This window comes from Syngnathoides biaculeatus, chromosome 23 (assembly GCF_019802595.1).
Source record: "Syngnathoides biaculeatus isolate LvHL_M chromosome 23, ASM1980259v1, whole genome shotgun sequence".
NCBI lineage: Eukaryota > Metazoa > Chordata > Actinopteri > Syngnathiformes > Syngnathidae > Syngnathoides > Syngnathoides biaculeatus.
In genome coordinates, this window is record NC_084662.1 from 4,539,905 (window position 1) to 4,545,431 (window position 5,527).

At 41.0% G+C, this 5,527-nt stretch overlaps 1 long non-coding RNA gene across 1 annotated transcript; it reads right to left on the bottom strand.

Annotated features, from left to right (window-relative positions):
• Nucleotides 1-772: 772 nt before the first annotated feature.
• On the bottom strand, nucleotides 773-5,247 carry LOC133496766 (uncharacterized). Its single transcript, XR_009793853.1, has 3 exons — nucleotides 5,143-5,247; nucleotides 2,510-2,683; nucleotides 773-2,375 (listed from the first exon to the last, which is right to left on the bottom strand). It is a non-coding gene; the product is annotated as an uncharacterized LOC133496766 (long non-coding RNA).
• Between the last annotated feature and the right edge of the window lie 280 nt (nucleotides 5,248-5,527).

Genomic DNA, 5,527 nt, shown 5'->3' on the forward strand with positions numbered 1-5,527 from the left:
TAAATTTCCATCTATCCATTTTCCAAGCGCACATTATGGAAGAGATGATTTGTGTTCTGTTTATTAAGGCTTCTACTTTTAACATGTACTTTGACACCCTCAATGCCGGAATATGTCTCTCTCTAAAAAGAGAAAAGTGGACACAGAGTGCAGTGTTCCAAGAAAAATGGTTATCCTCCTATTTATTCATGGAAGTGAATGGGAAAAGTGTGCTTACGGCCATGCTACCCTGAGAACACCCAATCTCATCAGATCTCTAAAGCTAAGCAGGTTTGTGCCCTGGTTATTACTTGGATGGGAGAACGTCTGGGTATATGAGGTGCTGTAAGCTTCTCTCCCCGGCTAAATGCAGAGGGGCTGCGTCAGGAAGGGCATCCGGTGTAAAACTGTGCCAAACAAATACCCTTTCATCTGAGATGACATGGTGTGGTGACCCCTAACGAGACAAGCCGAAAGGAAAAGAAGAAGAAGAATGGGAAAAGTGTATATTTGGTGTGCTCACTGCATGTTGCAGTGCTGAAAGAATATACTCTTCTTCACCACTCTTTGAGACTTCATGCTGACAAATACAGTATGACAACTTTCAAGGACAGTGGAGACGAAAGAATGTGAATGAACTCTTGGTGGGTCTAAAGAAACAACAGTTTGTGTTTATTCACAGCAGAGACAAGTGACACCGCTGTAAAGGCTAGCTACCTCTTTTTTTTTATAAATTTGCAGTGTCTTCAAAACCATTTAATGAGGGTTAATTTGTAAAACCATGCATGATGAAGGCAGTGGAGGACGCTATTTACATGCTGGGAGGATTTAAACAGCGTTTTAAGAGCATGTTTTGTGTTACTTATTTCTTGAGTCAGTCTTTGATTTGTTTTATTATTTGCTTGAGTCTTTCTCTTGTTTGTTTTTTTTTGCAAGTTATGCTATTTTCGATAATTTTAGTTTCAGTTGTTAGTTTTGTTTTGATTTGAAGATTTGGACATAGGAAACTGATGCAGGTATCCTATACTGCAAACCCTTGGAGTCAACTACAATCACACAATTACATTAAATTAAGTGATGCTGAAAGGTTGACATAAAGCAGAAGTGAGTGGTTGATTGCTGATGTTCTTTTCAATGGGCTGGAACACTCATGGAAGTGCACACTGGACTGTTCACACTTCAGTAATGAGCATGATTCATGTGCTTTTTCTGCTATTCAACGCTTATTAATTTACAACAGTGCCACTAATGCGTCAACACATCCTGAACGTGATTTGGCATGTGAATTAACTTTGAGTGATTACATATAGCAAGATATCCCACGCCACATACAGTGGATCACTTTAATGAGAAACCAATGGTTTGTGTCCTGAGGGAAAATGCTGAGTATCTGCTGTAATGATAGCTTGTTGAGGACGCACTTGAAGCTGAATATTTTCCCTCATAACATTTCTCAGCAGTTGAACGGTTACTTCTGCACCAGCTGGCCCCATGTCGTACATAATTTCTTTGGATTTTCCTCATCTTTTGTGAACACATTTTAAATGAGGAAACTGAAAAAAAACTTTGGGATGCTGAGGCAAAGCTGGAAACTAATGATTATGATGAAAGGAGGATATGAGTCTCAAAGCTAACTATTAGTCATATCAGCTTGTGTCAGCACTTTGCTTATCTTATTGTCGGCTTTTCTGGTGCAACGCTGAACTAATTACCATAATAAGGTCCACCACAAAGCACGAATGGGAGATCAGCAAGGACCCACCGGGCAGGGAAATGAACACAACAACTTTCAGGTAACACTCATTGACCTCCAATTATTTATCTGTCCAACCATTAAGCCTATCATTCAACCTCCCATCATCATTAAATCCATTCTATCATCAAGCTGTTAATTTGTTCATCAGTGAGTCCTAATAATTGTTGCTCTATTATACACGACTAATTAGATTATGATTTTAAGACATTCCTGAAGTGGCTATAATTCCTTAAGAGCAGGCAAGATGTGGTTCGGATTACAGTACATGCTTAACTGGTGGCACTTCCCTGTGACTTGTCACCGGATTTAATTGAAGCACTAGAACGGCCCTAAAAAAATAAAAACATTATCTTAAAAGGCAATTGCATTCGATTATTGAGATACAGAACCTCAACTGGGTGCCTCTGCTGGTGCTTGAGCAAGAAGGTCAGGCCAATTTCCATTCGAAAAACTTGGGAGAAGCAACAAAATACACTCCAGCCAAAGTTTGACAGATTGAAACACAGCACAGTGTATGATACCTGTGCAGTCAATGTAAAAAAAGTCAATGTGAACATGCATGAAGAAGAGCCTTTAGCTTCACAACAGTAATCTTGTCCAAGGTTTCCAATGGCTGCAGTTTGTCCTCCGTGAGGAAACCCTGAAAGAGTACATGGAGAAAAGACCACAAGTGTCATATAGATTCATAAAAAGACAAAATAAATGAGAAATCTTGAATTACAATAACCAATTACATTAAAAAAAATCTGCGAAATAACATTGTCTCATGCTCACCAATTCATCACACAACAGCTCCATGAGTTCTTTCATGGTCTCCAAAGGCACCATCTCCTCCGATGCCACAGCCGCTTCATCCATCCCAGCCCCGCCGTGTTCAGGGCCGCCTCATTTCTAAAGGTTGTCTGGACTTGGCTGATCCACTGCGGAGGCCCAGGCTTGGCCAAGGTCCTGCTTGTAAATAATGGAGTTAATAAGCAGAGCTTTCTCCTCTTGCTGTCTCACACCCTTGTCAAGCATATATTTTTTAGCTATGCCACCCTTGCTAAGTCAAGTCTTGTTTTTGCCTCGTAGCTATCTGACCTCGTTTTCATGTTTTTGGACCTTGCCTTCTGCCATGTGTTTTTGTGCCTTTGCCTTTTTTGGACTGCTTACCACAGCTGCCTGGAATAAAAACCACCCTGTACCTGTTTCGGATGGATCTGGATTTCCTCTCGGTGATTTGTTGGTCATTCTCTACCTTATTGCAGTTTGTAGTTGAAGTTCTTGATAGTTGTAGTACAGCATATTCCTTTCTGTAGTTCTGATCTCCTCATAATTCTCGCTGTTGCTCTCACTCTCTCTTTCTCTCTCATTTTCCCTATATCCTTCCATTTGTAATCTCTAACCCACACTGGTTGAGACACAGTGAGTCTCAGGTTTGCTCGAGGTTGCTTCCCAAGAGGCAATTTTTCCTTGACTCCATTTCTTTGTGCTTGCTTATATGGGGTTGACTTGGTCTTTTAATAGTAAGGAGTTTGATTTCAGACCTCCTCTCTATGTAAAGTGCCCTGAAATAACTTCCGTTATGATTTAGTGCTACATAAATCAAATTGAAGTGATTCAAATAGAATACAGTTATCCTGCAAACAATTAGTAATTCAGCCCTCACAAATTATGTCCATGTATGCATTGGTCGGTCAGACACCCAGTCTCGCAGTTAGTTCAGTCCTCCCTCCATTTGTCCAATTACCCATCCATTCCTCAATCCTGCCAGTTTTTTTTATTCATTCAATCATTCCTGAATCCAATTTATCATCCTACCATCACTGTTTTCCCATCCATCCATCCATCCATCCATCCATCCATCCATCCATCCATCCATCCATCCATCCATCCATCCATCCATCCATCCATCCATCCATCCATCCATCCATCCCAATCAATTTAATAAATCCATAATACTGTCCAGCCAACCTCCCCTCATTCAGTCAACTAGTCCTACCATCAAACCAGCTATCCATTTTCTGTAGAGCATGTCCTTATTAGGGTACTGTTTGAACTGGGACCTTTCCTGGAACACACCTTGGAGTGGTTGCCAACCAACTGCAGTCCTTACATTCACGCTTCCATCAATCAATCCGTCAGTGAGTTAGTCAATCCACCAACTCATCTATCCTTACAAAAATGTTTTCTATCTTTCAATCTCTCTCCATCCAACTGATTTTCAGACAGGCCATAAATTCACCCAATTATATTCAGACTGGCCAGGGTATATCAATCATTTTTTTGTCATAGATTTCCCATGCACTTACCCAGACAAGGCTTAAATTCTGCCCAGAATCAAAAGGGACATGGCTGATGCAAATTCAACCTGGAAACAGTATGGTGAAAGTCAAGCCAGAGCTGGACTTCTCCAGTAGAAGAATTACTTTTTTCTCTTGTGGCATTCAAACACAACGGGTGTTCCCCTCACATTAAAAAAACAAAACAAAACAAAAAACAATCTGGCTTCCCTTTGCCCTGCATTTCTGCAGTCTCCATCCTTCATCCTTTTTTCTTGCTGCATGTCTGGCTCAGCCCATGGTACTTCCTTTGAGCCCACCATATCAAACACATCAAACAGATTGCTGGGACTGCCTCTGTTTTGTCACAACTGTTTGTGTGTGTATGTAACTTCACAATTTTACTGGCTTCATATTGACTCTCACATGCATCCAAAGCTTTTTATTCTGAGAGCACATTTCCTCGGGGTGATGATCCTGCAGCTAACCCATTCCTCTATCCACTAATGTAACAGGCCAGAACGCTCATGTCTCAGTGTGTACTGTGAACCCACTGTATATTGTAATGGTCTGCATCTTATGCTGTGCATACTGTGGTAGTGTCCTCTGTTATTATGCCTTTTGGCTGTTTTCAGCAATCCCCCACTACCTCCCTCTCATGCTCATGTCTTTATCCCTTTCTGTCCTTTGCTCCAATGTTATTGTCCCCCATCTTTGTTTTCTCTTCCTAGCTTTGTTCTCCCACGGTAAACACAAATAACAGCTGTTTCTACATTATGTGGTTATGTGCATCTTAGTGGTTTCTTCTGTTTTCACTTCTCACTGTCTTTTTTTGTCAATGTAATACTGTGTCTTATAATCCAAACTGCATACTGACTTAGTGTATGACACCACCATCAATATCAAGAATATCTCCATGAGGACTCAAAATTTTGCATGAAAAAGTAATCTATAGCTTTAACAAAATAATGTATTAAAACAGAAAGTCAAAATGAATTATTTCCCCTTGCCTTCCATTGAACATGAATGCACTTTACGCACGCCAGGCTCTGTCATTTTACTGCAGTACGTGTGAATTTAATGGCACATCATAACTATGGATACTAGCTATCGAATAAAAGTCAACACATAATAGCTTTTACTCACATCTACAAATCCTGAATTTCTAGAAATCATTGGCTAATTACTTATTACCCATCCAGACATTGTCTGAGCCACTTGTCCTCACGAGGGTCGCGGGGAATGCAGGAGCCTATCCCAGCTCTCAACGGGCAGAAGCCGGGATACACCCTGAATTGGTTACCAGCCAATGACAGGGCACATAGAGACAAACAACCGCACTCACAATCACACCTCGGGGCAATTTAGAGTCTCCAATTAATGTTGCATGTTTTTGGGATGTGGGAGGAAACCGGAGTGCCCAGAGAAAACCCACACAGGCGGGTCCGGGATTGAACCAAAGACCTCAGAACTGTGAGGCCAACTCTTTTCAGCTGCTCAACTGTGCCGCCACTTATTTATTTTTTCAAAA